This window comes from Pan troglodytes, chromosome 5 (genome assembly GCF_028858775.2).
Source record: "Pan troglodytes isolate AG18354 chromosome 5, NHGRI_mPanTro3-v2.0_pri, whole genome shotgun sequence".
In the NCBI taxonomy this organism is placed as follows: domain Eukaryota; kingdom Metazoa; phylum Chordata; class Mammalia; order Primates; family Hominidae; genus Pan; species Pan troglodytes.
In genome coordinates, this window is record NC_072403.2 from 25,568,314 (window position 1) to 25,589,786 (window position 21,473).

The 21,473-nt window shown below is 35.9% G+C and overlaps 1 long non-coding RNA gene across 1 annotated transcript in view; it reads right to left on the reverse strand.

The window, feature by feature from the left end:
• Positions 1–21,473, reverse strand: part of LOC134810172 (uncharacterized) — a 498,390-nt gene that overhangs the window by 312,018 nt on the left and 164,899 nt on the right. The gene's annotated exons all lie outside the window — the stretch shown is intronic.

Genomic DNA, 21,473 nt, shown 5'->3' on the forward strand with positions numbered 1-21,473 from the left:
AGTCCAAGAGCTGCCTGTCTAAAACTGTGAGGAGTGACCCCACCCCCCAGAAGCAGCACAAACTCTGTGCTTGCCTTTGTAAGCGAAGGGTAAAATCCACTCCCACAGGTGGGGTGGTCTCTGTGCTTGGGCACTCAGGTAGGAAACAGGACCCCTACCCTTCCTCCACACACCCACTTCTGCTGCTGTCAAAGGCTGGGGCCGATGAGTTAGAGAACTACCTGTCTGGGGTGGTAAGTGGCAACTGTGACACCACTGGCAGAGTAGCCTTCTTGCCTTGGCTCATGAGTGAGGCAGGTCCCTCACCCCCTGCAACATGGCACTACAGCACTACTGCTCCAGCGATCAGATGAGCCTGAGAGCAGAGCGTCTGGGGCTATGGGGGTAAGTGAACCACAGCCACTACCACCACCACTCATTACCTGAAGTATCATCTCACCACTGCTACTGCCATTACACACACCACACTAGCTATCCAGAGCCCTGAGAACCTGCTCAACCACCCCCAGCCCACCACTGCCACTACCAGTACCTGAGCAAACCACCTGGAGTCCGAAGAATTGGCCCACCATTAACTGCCAATGCAGATGCCAGCGTAAACTGCCCTGGGGCTCAAAGTCAGGCATGCATAGCCCACCACTGCCACCACTAGGGCCTGAATATTGGCCCATCTGGCTTCCCAGTCCCCCACAAATTCACCACAACCTCCATAAATGACTGCACCCTAACCCCCATGAGAAAATCACAGAAAGCACTAACACTGTTTATAGCCAAAGAAATCACACAGAGATTACACTACTGGTTGCACCCAGAATCAAAGCTAAAGTGCTGTACTCAACCAACACCATGGATATATCTTTAGGAAAAGTTCTATCCTACAAAAATAAATTTAAAAATAGGAAGAAGTGACTATTACACAAGATGGGTAGATATCCACATAAGGACACAGAAAACATGAAAAGGCAAGGAAATATGACACCTTTAAAAAAACACAATAATTCTCCAGCAATAGATCTCAGTCAACAGAAATCTTCAAAATGCCAGATAAATATTCAAAATATTGATTTTAAAGAAGCTCAGTGAGACACAAGAAACTTCTGAAAAACAATATTTAAAACAATTTTAATTAAGGATACAAATGAGAAAGTTACCAAAGAGATAGATATTTTTAAAAGAACCAAATAGAAATTTTAGAAATGAAAAAAACAGTGAAGGAAATACATAATATATTTGAAAGCTTCAACAATAGACTAGATCAGGCAGAAGAAAGAATCTCAGAATTTAAAGACAGGTCTTTCGAAATAACCCATTCAGGTTGGTCTGTGCAGCAAACCAGCATGGCACATGTTTACCTGTGTAACAAACCCACACATCCTGCACATGTAGCCTGCAATTTAAAATAAATGTTGAAAAAATAAAAGAAATAACCCATTCAGACAAAAATAAAGAAAAAATAATAAAACAGAATGAGCAGAGGCTTCATGACATTTGAGACAACATAAAATAACCAAAGTATCCCCAAGGACAAAAAAAAAGCAGAGGAAAGATAAGAAAACCAATTTAAAGAAATAACAGATGAAAACTTCCTAAGTTGAGCAAAAGATTTAGTAATTCAGATAAAAGAGGCTCAATGATCCCAGGCAGATACAATGAAAAAAAGGTTTTCTCCACAGCACATTATAGTCAGATGCTCTAACATCAAAGATACAGAGTGAATTCTAAAAACATCAAGAGAAAGCCTGTAGTCACTTGTAAAGGAAGTCCCATCAGACTAACAGCAGATTTCTCAAAAGAATTCTTACGGGCCAGAAGAGAACGTGATAATATAGTCAAAGGGGGAAAAAAAAACCTGTCAGCCAAGAACACAATATTTAGTAAAATTATTATTCATAATTGTCTTTCCCAGTAAAGCAAATACTGAAGAAATTCATTACCACTAGACCAGACCTACAAGAAACATTCATGGTAGTCCTATACCCGAAAGCAAAATAACAACATTTACTATCATGAAAACACACAAAATATAAAACCCACTGGTAAAATGATCACACAAAAAAGGAAGAGAAAGGACTCAAATGGTATCACTACAGAAATCAAACAGATCACAATGACAAACAATAAGAGAAAAAGAAACAAAGAATATATAAAACAACTGGAAAACAATATATAAAACAGCTGAAAAACAATTAACAATATGACAGGAATGAAGCTGCAATATCAATAATAACCTTGAACATAAATTAATTAAATTCTCCACTTATATAGAATGTCTGAATGAATTTTAAAAATACAATCTAACTATATGCTGTTTACAAGAAACTCACTTTACCATTAAACACACATATAGCCTAAACGTAAAGGAATTAAAAAAAAAGTCACACAAATGGAAACTAAAAATGAGGAGGAGTCACTATACTTATATCAGATAAAACAGACTTTAAGTCAAGAATAGTTTTTTTAAAAAGGACAAAGAAGGTTACTATATAATGATAAAGGATTAATCCAGCAAAAGGATATATAAAAACTCTGAATATATATGCACCCAACACTAGAGCACCCAGATTCATAAAGCTAATATTGCTAGTGAGGTACTTCACAAAACTAGTAGGGTACTTCAATACCCCACTCTCAGCACTAGACAAATCATCTAAATAAAAAAAGCAACAAAGAAAAATTGGATTTAAACTGTATTTTAGACTAAATGAAACTGACAGACATTTACAAAACATTCTGTTCAACAAGTGAACATATGAAGCATTTTCTAGGACAGACCATGTTCAGCCACAAAACAGTCTCAACAAATTTTTAAAAATCAAAACCATATCAAGTATCATTTCAGACTACAATGGAATAAAACTGGAAATAAATACCTAGAGGAACTTTGGAAACGATACAAATACATAGAAATTAAACAAGTTGCTCATGAATGACCACGAAGTCAATGAAGAAACTAAAATGAAAATCAAAGAGTTTCTTAAAATAAATGAAAATGGAAAAACAGCATACCGAAACCTGTGGAATACAGCAAAAGCAGTGCTGAGGGGAATTTGCAACAATAAACCCCTAGATCAAAATGTAGAAGTGCTACAAATTAACAATCTAATGACACATCTCAAGAAAACAGAAAAGCAAAAACAAAATAAACCCAAAATTAGCAGAAGAAAAGAAATAATGAAAATCAGAGTAGAATTAAATGAAATAGAGAGTTAAAAATACAAAGGATCAATTAAAAAAAAAAGTTGATTGCTTTAAGCCACTAGCTACACTAACCAAGAAGAGAGAAGACCCAAATAAACAAAGTCAGAAAAAGGAGACATGGAAACCAATACCACAGAAATATAAAACGATACAGAGACTATTAAGAGCAACTATATGCCGACAACATGGAAAACCCAGAGAAAACGGATAGATTCCTAGAAACATCCCACCTCCCAAGACTGAATCAGGAAGAAATAGAAAACCTGAACAGACCAGTAATGAGTAGCAAGATTGAGTCAGTAATAAAAAGTCTCCTGACAAAGAAAAGCCCAGAACTGAATGTATTAATAGCCAAATTCTACCAATCATGCAAAGAAGAACTAACACTAATCCTCCTGAAACTCTTCCAAAAAATCAAAGAGGAAGGAATTTTCTCTAACTAATTCTATGAGGCCTGCATCACCCTGATGCCAAAACCAGAGAAGGACACAACAAGAAAAAAAAATTACAGGCCAATGTTTCTTTTTCTTTTCTTTCCTTCTTTTTTTTTTTTTTTAGATGGAGTCTTGCTCTGTCACCTAGGCTGGAGTGCAGTGACGTGATCTTGGCTCACTGCAACCTATGCCTCCCGGGTTCAAGTGATTCTCCTGCCTCAGCCTCCTGAGTAGCTGGGACTACAGGCGTGCTCCACCACACCCAGCTAATTTTTGTACTTTTAGTAGAGATGGGGTTTCACCATATCGGTCAGGCTGGTCTCGAACTCCTGATGTTGTGATCCACCCGTCTTGGCCTCCCAAAGTGCTGGGATTACAGGTGTGAACCACCCTGCCCAGCAGGCCAATGTTTCTGATTAACGTAGACACAAAAGCCCTCAATAAAATACTAGCAAACCAAATATAACAGTACATCAAAAAATAATAATAATATACCTCAATCAAGTGGGATTTATAACAAAGATGCAAGAAGGGTTTGCATACACAAGTCAACAAATGTGATATATCACATAAACACAATTTAGGACAAAAACCATATGATCATCTCAATAGGTGTAGAAAAAGCATCTGATAATAATCCAATATTTTTTCATGATAAAAACTCTCAATAAATTAGACATAGAAGGAACACACTTCAAAATAATAAGGACCATATTCAACAAACCCACAGCTAACATCATACTGAATGGGAAAAACTTGAAAGCCTTTCCTCTAAGGACTAGAACAAGACAAGAATGCCCACTTTCACTACTCCCACTCAGCATAGAACTGAAAGTCCTAGCCAGAGCAATCAGGCAGGTGAAAGAAATAAAAAGAATCCAAACTGCAAGAGAGGAAGTCAAACTGTTCCTTTTTGCTGATGATATAATCCTATATGTAAAGAAAAAAAACTAAAGACTTCACCAAAACCTCTTAGATTTGATCAATGAATTAAGATGCAAAATACAAAAATCAACATACAAATCTCAATAGTGTTTATATAAACCAATAATAATCTAGCCAAGAAAGAAATCAAGAAGGCAATCCCATTTACAATAGCTACAAAAAATACTTAGAAATAAATTTAACCAAGTAGGTGAAAGATCTTTACTAGGAAAATTGCCAAACACTAATGACAGAAATTGAAGATGACACAAACAAATGGAAAAACACCCCATGTTCACAGATTGAAAGAATTTAAAACGATCATATCGCCCAAAGCAATCTACAGATTCAGTTCAGTCCCTATTAAATTGCCAGCATTATTCTGTACAGAATTAGAGAAGACAGTCCTAAAATTTATATGGAACAAAAAGCCTGAATAGCCAAAGCAATCCAGAGCAAAAAGAACAAAGCTGGAGATATGACATGACCTGACTTCAAAATATATTACAAAGCTACAGTAACCAAAATGGCATGGCGCCGGTATATTAAAAAAAAAAAAAAATATATATATATATATATATATATATATGTAGACCAATGGAAAAAAAATAGAAAACCCAGAAATAAAGCCACATATTTATAGCCAACTGATATTTAACAAAGTCAAGATCTTTGAGGAAAGGACACCCTCTTCAACAAATGCTGCTGGGAAAATTGGATAGCCACATGCAGAGAATGGAACTGGGCCCCTATCTTTCAAGATATATGAAATTCTAATCAAAATGAATTAAAGACTTAAATGAAAAACCCAAAATATAAAAATACTAGAATAAAATCTAGAAAAAAAGCTATCCTGAACATTGAGCTAAACAAAGAATTTATGACTGAGCCCTCAAAAGCACAGGCAACAAAAACAAAAATTGGTAAATGGTACATAATTAAATTAAAAAGCTTCTGCACAACAAAAGAAATAATCAACAGAGTGAAAAGACAACTTACTTATTGAATGGGCAAAATATTTGCAAACGATTCTTCCAACAGAATACTAATATTAAGAATATTCAAGGAATTCAACTCAACAGGAAACAAACAAATAATGTCATTAAAAAGTAGACAGAGGACCCATCAGTGTGCTGTATTCAGGAAACCCATCTCACGTGCAGAGACACACATAGATTCAAAATAAAGAGATGGAGGAAGATCTACCAAGCAAATGGAAAACAAAAAAAGGCAGGGGTTGCAATCCTAGTCTCTGATAAAACAGACTTTAAACCAACAAAGATCAAAAGAGACAAAGAGGGCCATTACATAATGGCAAAGGGATCAATTCAACAAGAAGAGCTAACTATCCTAAATATATATGCACCCAGTACAGGAGCACCCAGATTCATAAAGCAAGTCCTTAGAGACCTACAAAGAAACTTAGACTCCCACACAATAATAATGGGAGACTTTAACACCCCACTGTCAACATTAGACAGATCCACGAGACAGAAAGTTAACAAGGATATCCAGGAATTGAATTCAGCTCTGCAACAAACGGACCTAATAGACATCTACAGAATTCTCCACCCCAAATCAACAGAATATACATTCTTCTCAGCACCACACCACACCTATTCCAAAATTGACCACATAGTTGGAAGTAAAGCACTCCTCAGCAAATGCAAAAGAACAGAAATTACAACAAACAGTTTCTCAGACCATAGGGCAATCACACTAGAACTCAGGATTAAGAAACTCACTCAAAACTGCTCAACTACATGAAGATTGAACAATCTGCTCCTGAATGACTACTGGGTACATAACGAAATGAAGGCAGAAATAAAGATGTTCTTTGAAACCAACGAGAACAAAGATACAACATACCAGAATCTCTGGGACACATTTAAAGCAGTGTGTAGAGGGAAATTAATAGCATTAAATGCCCACAAGAGAAAGCAGGAAAGATCAAATATTGACATCCTAACTTCACAATTAAAAGAATGAGAGAAGCGAAAGCAAACACATTCAAAAGCTCGCAGAAGGCAAGAAATAACTAAGATCAGAGCAGAACTGAAGGAGATACAGACACAAAAAACCCTTCAAAAAATCATTGAATCCAGGAGCTGGTTTTTTGAAATGATCAAAAAAATTGATAGACTGCTAGCAAGACTAATAAAGAAGAAAAGAGAGAAGAATCAAATAGATGCAATAAAAAAGTGATAAAGGGGTATCACCACTGATCCCACAGCAATACAAACTACCATCAGAGAATACTACAAACACCTCTATGCAAATAAACTAGAAAATCTAGAAGAAATTGATAAATTCCTCAACACATACACCCTCCCAAGACTAGACCAGGAAGAAGTTGAATCTCTTAATAGACCAAAAACAGGCTCTGAAATTGAGGCAATAATTAATAGCTTACCAACCAAAACAAGTTCAGGACCAGATGGATTCACAGCCGAATTCTACCAGAGGTACAAGGAGGAGCTGGTACCATTCCTTCTGAAACTATTCCAATCAATAGAAAAAGAGGGAATCCTCCCTAACTCATTTTATGAGGTCAGCATTATCCTGATACCAAAGCCTGGCAGAGACACAACAAAAAAAGAGAATTTTAGACCAATATCCCTGATGAACATCGATGCAAAAATCCTCAATAAAATACTGGCAAACCAAATCCAGCAGCACATCAAAAAGCTTATCCACCATGATCAAGTGGGCTTCATCCCTGGGATGCAAGGCTGGTTCAACATATGCAAATCAATAAACATAATCCAGCATATAAACAGAACCAAAGACAAAAACCACATGATTATCTCAATAGATGCAGAAAAGGCCTTTGACAAAATTCAACAGCCTTCATGCTAAAAACTCTCAATAAATTAGGTATTGATGGGATGTATCTAAAAATAATAAGAGCTATTTATGATAAAACCACAGCTAATATCATACTGAATGGGCAAAAACTGGAAGCATTCCCTTTGAAAACTGGCACAAGACAGGGATGCCCTCTCTCACCACTCCTATTCAACATAGTGTTGGAAGTTCTGGCCAGGGCAATCAGGTAGGAGAAAGAAATACAGGGTATTCAATCAGGAAAAGAGGAAGTGAAATTGTCCCTGTTTGCAGATGACATGATTGTATATTTAGAAAACCCCATCGTCTCAGCCCAAAATCATCTTAAGCTGATAAGCAACTTCAGCAAAGTCTCAGGATACAAAATCAATGTGCAAAAATCACAAGCATTCTTATATGCCAATAACAGACAGAGAGCCAAATTATGAGTGAACTCCCATTCACAACTGCTTCAAAGAGAATAAAATACCTAGACCAATTTACAAGGAATGTGAAGGACCTCTTCAAGGAGAGCTACAAACCACTGCTCAATGAAATAAAAGAGGACACAAATGGAAGAACATTCCATGCTCTTGGATAGGAAGAATCAATATCGTGAAAATGGCCATATTGCCCAAGGTAATTTATAGATTCAATGCCATCCCCATCAAGCTACCAATGACTTTCTTCAAAGAATTGGAAAAAACTACTTTAAAGTTCATATAGAACCAAAAAAAGAGCCCACATTGCCAAGTCAACCCTAAGCCAAAAGAACAAAGCTGGAGGCATCACACTACCTGACTTCAAACTATACTACAAGGCTACAGTAACCAAAACAGCATGGTACTGCTACCAAAACAGAGATATAGACCAATGGAACAGAACAGAGCCCTCAGAAATAATGTCACATATCTACAACTGTCTGATCTTTGACAAACCTGACAAAAACAAGAAATGGGGAAAGGATTCCCTATTTAACAAATTGTGCTGGGAAAACTGGCTAGCCTTATGTAGAAAGCTGAAACTGGATCCCTTCCTTACACCTTACACAAAAATTAATTCAAGATGGATTAAAGACTTAAATGTTAGACCTAAAACCATAAAAACCCTAGAAGAAAACGTAGGCAATACCATTCAGGACATAGGCATGGGCAAGGACTTCATGTCTAAAACACCAAAAGCAATGGCAACAAAAGCCAAAATTGACAAATGGGATCTAATTAAACTAAAGAGCTTCTGCACAGCAAAAGAAACTACCAACAGAGTGAACAGGCAACCTACACAATGGGAGAAAATTTTTGCAATCTACTCGTCTGACAAAGGGCTAATATCCAGAATCTACAATGAACTCAAACAAATTTACAAGAAAAAAACAAACAACCCCATCAAAAAGTGGGTGAAGGATATGAACAGACACTTCTCAAAAGAAGACATTTATGCAGCCAACAGACACACGAAAAAATGCTCATCATCACTGGCCATCAGAGAAATGCAAATCAAAACCACAATGAGATATCATCTCACACCAGTTAGAAGGGCGATCATTAAAAAGTCAGGAAACAACAGGTGCTGGAGAGGACGTGGAGAAATAGGAACACTTTTACATTGTTGGTGGGACTGTAAACTAGTTCAACCATTGTGGAAGACAGTGTGGCGATTCTTCAGGCATCTAGAGCTAGAAATACGATTTGACCCAGCCATCCCATTACTGGGTATATACCCAAAGGAATATAAATCATGCTGCTATGTTCACAATAGCAAAGACTTGAAACCAACCCAAATGTCCAACAATGACAGACTGCATTAAGAAAATGTGGCACATATACACCATGAAATACTATGCAGCCATAAAAAATGATCAGTTCATGTCCTTTGTAGGGACATGGATGAAGCTGGAAACCATCATTCTCAGCAAACTATCGCAAGGACAGAAAACCAAACACCGCATGTTCTCACTCATAGGTGGGAATTGAACAATGAGAATACTTGGACACAGGAAGGGGACCATCACACACTGGGACCTGTTGAGTGGGGGGAGGAGAGAGGGATAGCATTAGGAGATATACCTAATGTAAATGATGAGTTAATGGGTACAGCACACCAACATGCTACATGTATACATATGTAACAAACCTGCACATTGTGCACATGTACCCCAGAACTTAAAGTATAATAAAAATATATACATATATAAAATAAAATTTTTTAAAAATTAAATAAAAAACGTATACAGAGGAAATAGACATTTCTTAAAAGAGGACATACAAATGGCCAACAGGTATATGGAAAAATGTTCCCTGGCACTAATCATCAGAGAATTGCAGATCAAAACCACAATGAGGTATCATCTTAACCCACTCAGAATGGCTATTGTTAAAAAGACAAAAAATAACAGATGTTGGTGAAGATGCACAGAAAAGAGAATTCTCATACAGTGTTGGTGGGAATGTAAACTGGTACAGCTAGTATGAAAAATAGCATGGAGTTTTCTCAAAAATATAAAAATAGAATTACCATTCAATCCAGCAATCCCAGTACTGGGTATCTACCCAAGGGAAAAGAACTAATATATCAAATGGATATCTGCACTTTTACATTTATTGAAGTACTATTCAGAATATAGCAAAGAGATAAAATCAAACTAAGTGTCTGTCAATGGAAGAATGGATAAAGAAATTGTGGTATATATACATAAGGGAATACTATTTAGCTATTTAAAAAGAATGAAATAATGTCATTTGTAGCAACATAGAAGGAACTGGAGGTGGTCTTAAATGAAGTAAGGCAGGCACAAATGAAAAATATCATACACTTTCATTTGTATGTGGGAGCTAAAAAGTTTGATCGCATGGAGGTAGAGAGTGAAAAGGCAGAAAACAGAGACTGAGAATCATGAATGGGAGAGCAGATAGGAGGGAGGGTGAAGAAAAATGTGTTAAAGGGTACAACCATACGGTAAGATAGAAGGAATATATTCAATGTTTAATAGTAGAGTAGGATGACTATACTTAAAAAAAATGTATTGTACGACTGGGCGCGGTGGCTCATGCCTGTAATCCCAGCACTTTGGGAGGCCGAGGGGGGCGGACCACAAGGTCAGGAGATGGAGACCATCCTGGCTAACATGGTGAAACCCCGTCTCTACTAAAAATACAAAAAAAAATTAGCCAGGCTTGGTGGTGGGCACCTGTAGTCCCAGCTACTTGGGAGGCTGAGGCAGGAGAATGGCGTGAACCTGGGAGGCGGAGCTTGCAGTGAGCCGAGATCGCGCCACTACACTCCAGCCTGGGCGACTGAGCAAGACTCCGTCCCAAAAAAAAAATGTATTTTACATGGGTGATGACCACCTTAAATACCCTGACTTGATTACTATGCATTATATACATATTATAAAATCACATTTACTCCATAAATTGGTACAAATAAAAAACGAAGATGGGGACTTGATTCATTAGTAAGCAATTATCCTTACAAGGAAAGAAAAGCTCTTCATTATAATATTCTGCTTGCTTAAACACTGGCCAGCCATTTGCCACAAACAAGACAAAAATGTTTGGATGAGTCCAAGCCAATACTTCATTGGAAAATCAACTTAAAATGCATGTCACACCAATTAGTCCCCAAGGAAAACACATTATAAGACAGTAGATGGAGAACCAAAAACTTTCCTGTCCAACTGAGAACCCTAGAGGTGGCCAATAAATAGAGGATAATGATGATGTTATCAACACCTATCTGTAGCTCTGTGGATATAAGAACGAATATTTTCTACATATATAATACATAACCTTTCATAGATTATTCAGTCAATGCTCAGGTCATACCTGCCAGTCCTTATTCCCTTATATTATCTTTAAATAAAGGCCATATATTTAAAATTTTTAAAAAATTATAAATCAGTGTGTAACATTTGTCACTAATATAGAAGAAAGTTTTAAAATATGGCCAACTTACACTTCAGTTCACCTCTTCAAGGTTGATGGTGGTGCCTATTTAGAATAGTAAAATTTCACCAAGCAGATTTCCTCCAGTTGTAGATAATTGTGAAAAGAATAAAAAATTAAATGTGCAAAGAACATGAACAAACACTTCACAAAAGAAGACATTCATGTGGGGAAAATATGAAAAAAAGGTCATCATCACTGATTTAGAGAAATGCAAATCAAAACCACAATAAGATGCCATCTCATGCCAGTCAGAATGGCAATTTTTAAAAAGTCAAGAAACAACAGATGCTGGTGAGGTTGTGGAGAAATAAGAACGCTTTTACACAGTTGATGGGAATGAAAATTAGTTCAACCATTGAGGAAGATGGTGTGGTTATTCCTCAAAGATCTAGAAGCAGAAATACCATTTGACCCAGCAATCACATTACTGGGTGTATACCCAAAGGAATATAAATCATTCTACTACAAAGATACATGCACATATATGTTTATTACAGCACTATCCACAACAGCAAAGACATTGAATCAACCCAAATGCCCATCAATGATAGACTGGATAAAGAAAATCTGGTACACAGACACCATGGAATACTATGAAGCCATAAAAAGAAACAAGATCACGTCCATTGCAGGGACACGGACGGAGCTGGAAGCCATTATCCTCGGCAAACTAATGCAGGAACAGAAAACCAAACACTGCGTGTTTTCTCTTATAAGTGGGAGCTGAACTACGAGAACACATGGACACAGGGAGGGGAACAACACACACTGGAGCTCTCGGGGGATGGGGTAGGGGAAGCTAGACATCAGGAAAAATAGCTAATACATGCTGGGCTTAATACCTAGGTGATGGGTTGATAGGTGCAGCAAACCACCATGGCACACGTTAACCTATGTAACAAACCTGCACATCCTGCATATGTACCCTAGAACTTAAAATTTAAATTAACTTTAAAAATTAAAGCAGATTGTTAAGACAATTATATGTATTTGAAATAAAAAATATTACATCTTGGGTAATATTAATATAGTAACATAATTAGGCAATGCCATAAAATATTGATAAATAAAGAGATATATTCATGAAGATTGAAAAGTTATCAAAATGACTCGCTATAAAGCTATAATACATTAAAGTACAATGGAGCACTGCCTCCACCCAACTATTTTTTTCATTTATTACATTAAAAAAAAGTAAGATACTGCTGTATATAAACTACTGTTCTGGACATGAGAGGAACAATAAAATAAGCAGTCTCTGCCTTCAAAAGTTTTGTGACTTATTTAGTGTTCAAATATACTCTAATTTGGGGGTTAGAAGCCTCAGAATCTGTGTCTGGCTCTGTCCATCCTTAGTTATATGTTGCCACCTTATCGCAGTTTAACCTTGATTTATCCATCCTACTATTTTAGGATTTTATGAGATTCTATTCCTATTTAAGGTAAAAAGCTTTGTGCTTCCTTCTCCATTTCTATACTTTTTTTCTCTTCATTGCCAGCTGAAAGAAAAGCCTCCAAGAAAACCTCCCTGCCCATGGTCTTCACTTACGTCGTTGGCTAGAGTGACTACTACTCAGCTACTCAGGAGTGAATTCTCTGTAGAAGATTCTCTTTGAAGGTCAGTAAAATTACACTGCATTGAATAGGGCTAACATGTTTACCGTATTAATTACTAAATTGCTGCTGACTCTTCAAAAGATTGGGGTTTTTTAGTTACTTTAAGAACGGTTTTAAAACAAAAGTATACAGTGGTTATCCTGGATGGAGCAATAAGCAACTTTTTTGCAATTTCTGAAAACTAAAGGCACACTTGAGACTCCAGTCCTGTATCACAGGCATGAGGGTTACCATTACGAATAGAAAATGCAGCATTTCAGGGTTTGAGTAAGATGAGTTCCTACACTTCTTTTTTCTACTGATCAGATTAAGTCCTATTTAAATCATTGTCAGCCACCTGTCAGATTATCTCAGAAAGAGAACATATAGAAAAAAATAAAGAAAAAAAAAGACAAGAATTTTCCAAACCCTGGGTTAGCTAAAAGTATAAAGTGTGATAAATCTGACGGGTTCTTTCTATTTGCTATGACTCTAGATTATTCAGCAGCACTCTTGGACTTAGAGAAAAATATACAAATCTTGAGTTTTTATGTTTGGTCTACTTAATGTCACAGGTTCTGCATAATGTGACAGCATTGCATAATGTACATTGGAAAAAATGCATTGTTCTATTCATTTCATTCTCATAAAGCTCAATTTCAAATCTTAGACTGGAGGTAAATTTAGTGGCATTGTCCTAAAGGCTATTATTTGAATCTCTGCAACCTTGGGCATGTAGTATATGACTATTCACTAATAAAGTTATTTAGACTACAGGTCAGAAGGGTGTTCTGAAATCTATTTCAGAAGAATTACTGTAGAGTTTCCAGTTAGGAACATGGCAAAGTCTGAAGACTCTCTTGATACAAACTTTAAGAAACAGTTAATAAAAGATAGCCAGACTCCTTTTAAATGCTTAGCTGAGCTTTCAGGAATTAGAAGGTAATCTCTAGAAGCCAGAAAGAAAAGGGAATTTAAAAATCAGATAGTAGGACTTGAGCATACTCTGTGGCTGTCTAGTTTGGGGAAAGGGGAAGATTCTATCTTGGTCACTTATGGCCTGGTTTTTAGTATCCACGTGATGAACAAACATAAGGCCACCCTCTATGTAAAAAAAGGAGTTGAGAAAGAAGGCCGGGCGCAGTGGCTCACGCCTGTAACCAGCTCATAAAACTGGGATCCTTGAAACCATATAAGGCAAAGAGGACAAGGGGGTAAATCTGACAGTAGGTACAGGAAGAGAACAAGAAAGGCCAAAGAATCTTACCGGTCTTTTTCTGGGCTCTGCTAGAAAAGAAAAACAAGCAAACAAAAAACCTCTCTTGAAAATTGCGGCCGGGCATGGTGGCTCACCCCTATAATCCCAGCACTTTGGGAGACTGAGGCAGGCAGATCACCTGAGGTCAGGAGTTCGAGACCAGCCTGGCAAACATGGTGAAATCCTGTCTCTACTAGAAAAACAAAAAAATTAGCCAGACATGGTGGTGCATGCCTGTAGTCTCAGCTACTTGGGAGGCTAAGGCAGGAGAATCGCTTGAACCCGAGAGGCGGAGGTTGCAGAGTCAATATGGCACCACTGTACTCTAGCCTGGGTGACAGAGTGAGACTCCGACTTGAAAAAGAAAGGAAAATAAAGTATCAATCCACATATATTTTCTCCATGGTCAGATACTACGACATGGTCTAGGAAACTCCAAGCTGATAAGTAATACAGAACTTGGTCATGAACCATTGATAGTCCCGGAGCACCTAGAAATGTCCAAAGCTCAGACCCAAAGGATTATCATAGAAAGAATAAGCCCTACCTAAAAGATGTGATCACAATGAAAAATTGCCAAACACAAAACAAATCAATCCAACATGCACAAGCCTAAGCAAGATTTGAATTGTAAGAACTTCAGATGATAAAACAAAAATCAGAAAGTGAATAAAGAATAAGTAAAATAATTAAAAACATAAAAGCCAGTTGTCAAGTTGCTTAAGCTAAAATAAGAGACTGGGGGAAAAAAACTGGAAAAAAATAGCCATATAGAACTTGTACAAATAAAAAATATAATCATTGAAATTAAAAAGAGAAAGAGACTGCAGAAGTAACAAAAACATCCATCAACACATGAACAAAAATGAATAAACAAATATGGCATAGCCATACCCTGGAATTTTTTTTTGGCAATAAAAATAAACGAAGTACTGATACATGCTACAACATGGATGAAACTTGAAAACATTAGGCTAAAAACATTATGCTAAAAATTCAATGGACAACTTAAAGAAAAGATTAGACACAGCTGAGAGAATTTGTGAACTATAATATGGATCTAAGGAAATTGCACAGAATAAGGCACTGAAAATCATAAAGTTAGAAAATATAAAGCAGTGATAAAGAGACATAACAGATAAAAATGAGGACTTTCAATACATGGCTAAGATCAGTTCCAAAAGAAAAGGATAGAGGGAGATAATTTGCAAGGACACAATAGCCAAAATTTCTTAGAAAAGATGAAATACGTAAATTCTCAGATTGAAGATGCATGTCCAGTGACTCTAAATGAGCATAAATAAAAATAAATCCACACCTAGACACATTATCCTGAAACCAAAGAGTACTAGAAAAGAGAAATGAATTTAAAAGCCACCAGAAGGCAGAGTAAATTATCTGCAAAGGGACAAAATTAAATAGATAACAGACAATAGAGGCTACATGACAATGGAATTATATGCTGAAAATATTTACAGAAAATAATTGTCAAACAAGAAGTTGCGTCTAACTAAACTATACTTTCTTAAAAGCGAGAAAAAATTGGCAAAAAGAAAGAAAATCTAAGGAAATGTACCACTTACAAATGTTCACTAAAAGAAATGCTAAGTAATATTTAATGAAAAAGATAATTGAGCCTAAATTGAAGGAGTAGATGCAATAAACAATACTAAACAAATCAATCAATGAGCAAGTATGGACTTCATAAAATAACACCAGCTAAATATAAGATAAAATGTAAATTAAAATATTACACATAATTACTCATATATGGCATGAGAGATTTGCAGATTTAAAAATTTAGCTTCTTTTGTCTTGAAAAAGTTAAAGATAACCAATACTTAACTTTAGGTTAAGTTAAAGATTTCTTACTCAAATTTTAAAGGTAGCTATTAAGAAAATACAAACAAAATCTTTATCTTCAAAACCATTAGAAAAGGGAAAAAAATGAAGACAAACAAAATTTAATACATTTAATAGGTACCTGTAGAGAAGGAAAAAAGCCAAGAAAAATGCAATAAATAACAGCATAAAAGTAGGAAGTAGAAACACAAACTCAAATAAATGTAGATAGACACAAACCAACAGCTGAAAAACAGGGATTCTCAGATTGGATTTAAAAAATTAAACCTAGCCATAGACAAATTAAATTAGGCACTGTTGATGCCCCTCATTCCACCTGAGTTCCCCCGCAGCTGCTACCTGTACCCTGACAGCTCCCCAAGTGTCCAGTTCCTTAGACTCTAATATCTCTGTGCAGGATCTGTATGCTAAAAACTGCAAAACACTGATGAAAGAAATTAAACAAATCTATATAAAATGAAGAGATTATCATGTTCACATATTTAATAACTTGATATTATTAACATGAAAATTTTTCTCAAATTTAAGTATAGATTTAATATGAACCCAATCAAAATCCCAAAGGAAAATGTTTGAAAAAGACCACAGTTGCAGGATGCATACTATGTGATTTTATAATCTACTATAAAGGTATGGTTATCAAGACTAAACTTATAGTATCAGAATAAACCCACACAAATATGCCCAACTGATTTTTACAAAGATACAAAGGCAACTCGTTGAAAGAATAGGCTTTTCAACAAATGTTACAAGAACAATTAGACACTTGTATTCAAAAAGCTAATCAACCTATACTCACACCTATTACTGTAATTAAATTAGAATAGATCATAGGTATAAAAGTAAAAAATGTAAAACTGTTAAAACTTTTTAAATAAATCAGAAAAAAAAGCTTTTGACCTTGGGCTAGGCAAAGAATTCTTAGCCACAATACCATAAGCACAACCAATAAAAGACAAAAAAAAAAAAACCAATCATTTGGACTTCCTCATAATTAAAATTATTTGCTCTGTGAAAAACATAGTAGAATGAAAGGCAAACTACCAATTGAGAAAAAATATTTGCAAATCACATGTCTGACAAAAGACTTGTATCCAGAATATATAAAAAACTATCAAAACTCAGCAATAAAGAAACCAATAAAAGAATGGACAAAAATCTGAATGGACACATTATCAAAAAAGTTACAGATGACAAACACCTGAAGCACAATGAGAAACTGCTACACACTTTTTACAATGGCTAATATTAAAAATTCATAAATAAGTAACTGACCATGCCAAGTGCTGGCGAGAATATAGAGCAACTGAAACTCTCACAGGGTACCTGTGGGAATGCAAAATTGTACAGTCACCATAAAAAGCTGTTTGATATTTCTTATAAAATAAAACACACTTGCTATACAGCTGAACAATTCCACTCCATTTGCCCAGTTAGAAACAGACTATTGTATGTATATGAGCTTAGGATATGACAGACCTGCCCTAACAAATCACTGGGGAAAGATGGGCTATTCAATTAAATGGTGATAAAATAATTACTGATGTATGGTAAGAGATGCAACTAGATCCTTACCTTGCATTACAGACATGCATGCACACACACACACACACACACACACAGAAATGGATTAAGACCTAAATGTGAAGAGTTAACTCTGCAATTTTGGAATGAAATATAAAGAATAATGTACAATATTTGGGTCGAAGAGAATTTTTTTTTTTAGGTTTTGTTTTTTGTTTTTGCCAGGATCTCACTGTCACCCAGGCTGGAGTGCAGAGGTATGATCTCGGCTCACTGCAAGAGATTCTCCAGCCTTAGCCTCCCAAGTAGCTGGGACTACAGGCATGCACCACCATGCCTGACTAATTTTTGTATTTTTTGTAGAGACAGGGTTTTGCCATGTTCCCCAGGCTGGTCTCAAACTCCTGAGCTCAAAGCAATCCACCCGCCTCGGCCTCCCAAAGTACTAGGATTATAGGTGTCAGCCATCGCACCAGACACGAGGATTTTTATATAAACACTACACCGCAATAAGATAAAAAAAAAAAAAAGATGCTAAATCTGACCATTGCAACTAAAAAATTTCAATGCGAAAAAGATTTTTTAACAAAGGAGAAACAAACAAAAAAGATAACAGATTGGGAGATTTTGTAGTACTATTTTGTAGAATTCTATGTTCTGTATTATACAAATGCAAACAACTAATACCATCCAGGACATAGGAAGAAATCTTTAAAAAAAAAAACAAAAAAAAAAACAAAAATTTCAGTCAAACAGTGAGCAAAGGATGTAAATTTAAATGTTATAAAACCCTGAATAGCTGTTAATTTATAAAATACACATATTTATATTTAGTCCTTCAGGGAAAAAAACTCATGAAAAAAATCTGTGGTTTATTAATACAATGGAATACTATATAGCAGTTTAAATAGATGAACATATATCTACACAAACCTTAAAACATATTGTTGAGTGAAAAAAATAAGTTGCAAAAGGACACTTTCAGGGGAACATCAAAAATATACATTTTTAAATCATATTGTAAGTTTTCATGCATTTAGAGTTTCAAAAACATTTAAAAATGCCTGGGAAAAGTTCACATCAATTTCTCAAAAGTGTCTTCCTCTGAGGGTGAAAATGTAGATATAGCTGTAGAGTGCTGTTTGTATAAAATCTGTGTGTGTGTGTGTGTGTGTGTGTTGTGAAAGTGAGAAAGATGGAGAGAGAGAAAGAGAAGAGAAAGAGTTGAAGTAAACACGGCAAATGTTAACTATTTAAACTTGGTGTTGCATATATTTTCTGTGTGTTTGAATTTTTTATAATTTTTAAACAATTTATTTAGAGAATCACAGCATTTCATACATGTTTTAAACAATGTCAAAATTATTACAGCACTCAGTTATCCTCCCAAATAGCTCCATAAAAGGGCAACATTCTTATGTGCTTCTGCAAAATAAACTTTATTCCTATTTCGTATATCACTCTTGTTTAAAGATTGAAGTAAGCCCGGCACAGTGGTGGGTGCCTATAATCCCACCTACCCGGAAGTCTGAGGCAGGAGTTCAAGACCAGCCTGAGCAACTGAGGAAGATTTTGTCTCAAAAAGAGAAAAAAATATAGGTTGGAGTAAAACACTGAGCTTTAATATCATTAAGAATTAAATTCATATCATTAAGAATTTCCAGCCAGGCATGGGTGCTTACACCTGTAGTCTCAGCATTTTGAGAGGCCAAGGTGGGAGGATTACTTGAGGCCAGGAGTTCAAGGTCAGCCTGGGAAAGAGGAAGAACCTGTTTCAATAATAATAATAATAATAATAATAATAATAATAATTTCCCAGGAACAAAAGGGGCCATAGTTTAAGACTAAAGCTATATCACTTATGACCTGTCTCTTCAATGTTCTTACCTGCATTTAATTATTGGGCATTGTATATTCTTTCAGCAAATATTAGAGTAACATTCTAAGAACATTTCTTCCTTTTGCCTGAGGGGGCAGAGCCTTAGGTAAAGCAATGAGATTAGGAATAGAAACTAAGGAAAGTCAAGATTTTAATTGTATGCCCCAGTCTAGTTGCCCCCACTGATGCCCATAATTTATAAGAAGTTTTCAAAGCTGTACCCAGGAAATGATATTCAGAAAAGTCTTCATGTTTCCTCCACTTCTTGCAGGATGCCATGAATTATTTAATCTTCTAGAATTCCTTAAGCTTCTTTTTGCAAAAAAAGTTTTCCCTCTACTTTGACAGTCATATCACTTTTTTTTCTTCCGGTGTCTTCGTGAAACTCTTGATGTGAAAACCTCGCCTTCCTAGACAACTGCTATTTGAAATGAAAAGCTGCATGGGTCTTGTCAGCCTCCATCTTACACTATTTAATTTTCACTGTGGAGTTCACAAAATGGCCATTTCTATAATGCATTTCATGTTTCCGGATAGAGAAGATTGCTAGCACAGTAAATATCCATCTAAGCCTCTTTCTCATCAACAAAACATGTCGTTTGTAGTACCCACACATCAACAGAACTTCCTCAAGCCTGCCACTATTGCTTTTTCATAATTATATTTTATAATCCTCCTTTACACACGAGAGCTCAATTCACTTCCTCCTACAATGCATTAGCATCCTCTTCAAATCCATTAGTGGTATCACAAGCTCCACAGCATCATTCCCTCTTCAAAATATTTTATTATTAAGTTACTGTACTGCGAGCTGGGAGTCTATGAATATTTAAGCAAGGCATCGTATGTTTATGTACACTCTGCCAAGACAAAAAAAAAAGCCTATTCACCCTAATATTTTGGCAGTGGATTAAAAGCTGCTATGTACCTTAAGAAAAATGTTTGCTGAAGTTGCAAATGATTGTTAAAAATAAGTATATAATTTATTTTTAGAAATTCTTGATGATTTAATCCTTACCTGTTCTTCAGTCTGCAAATGAAGCGTCAGTGCTAGCTAGCAGCAGGGATAGGAACAGGCGAACTGACTCTAGTATTCCAAGACACGTGGACAGTCCTTAGCACTGAAAACTCATTTCAGTTTTGCTGGCTCTACTTCACTTTTTAGCATTTGAAACTCATCAGCTCTACGTATTGTTGGTTATGGTAACATAACCAACATTATTGTTTATAATTCTCTAAGCTATACTACTCTCTTGAGTTAATTTGGTACATGGATAGCCACTAATATCCATTAACTTCATCCGGAATAATTATATGATTTGATGCACTGCATAGTTGAGATGCAAAGACACAAAAAGGAGAAAGAGACTGCAGAAGTAACACCAATGTCCATCAATAGATGAGCAAAAATGAATAAACAAATATGGTATAGCCATACCCTGGAATATTTTTTGGCAATAAAAATAAATGAAGTACTGATAGATGCTACAACATGGATGAAACTTGAAAACATTATGCTAAGGAAAAGAAGCCAGTCACATACACAGACACAGACACACACACACACACACACACACACACACACACACACACACACAACATGAATTATATAATGAATTCATAGGAAATGTCCAGAATAGGAAAATCTATTAGTGGTTATTTAGGACTATGGGTCTCAGAGTGGGGGATAAGAGACAATGGGGTGATAGCTAAAGGGTAGAGCGTTTCTCTTTGCGATGATGAAAACATTCTAAAATTGACTGTGGGGATGGTTGCACATATCTGTTAACTATACTAAAAACCATAGAATTGTCCAGTTTACATGAGTAAATTATATCATGCATAAATTATATCTCAATAAATTTTTTTTTAGAAAATGAATTTAGTAATCAATTTCATTTTCTGAACAAAAAAGGCATGAATTAATTCATTAGTTACACCATCTTGGACCCTTGCCATCAGGTTCTCAAGGTGTGTGTGGAAAGGGAGGTGGGATGGGAAGAGTATTGATGTATGAGTTGACA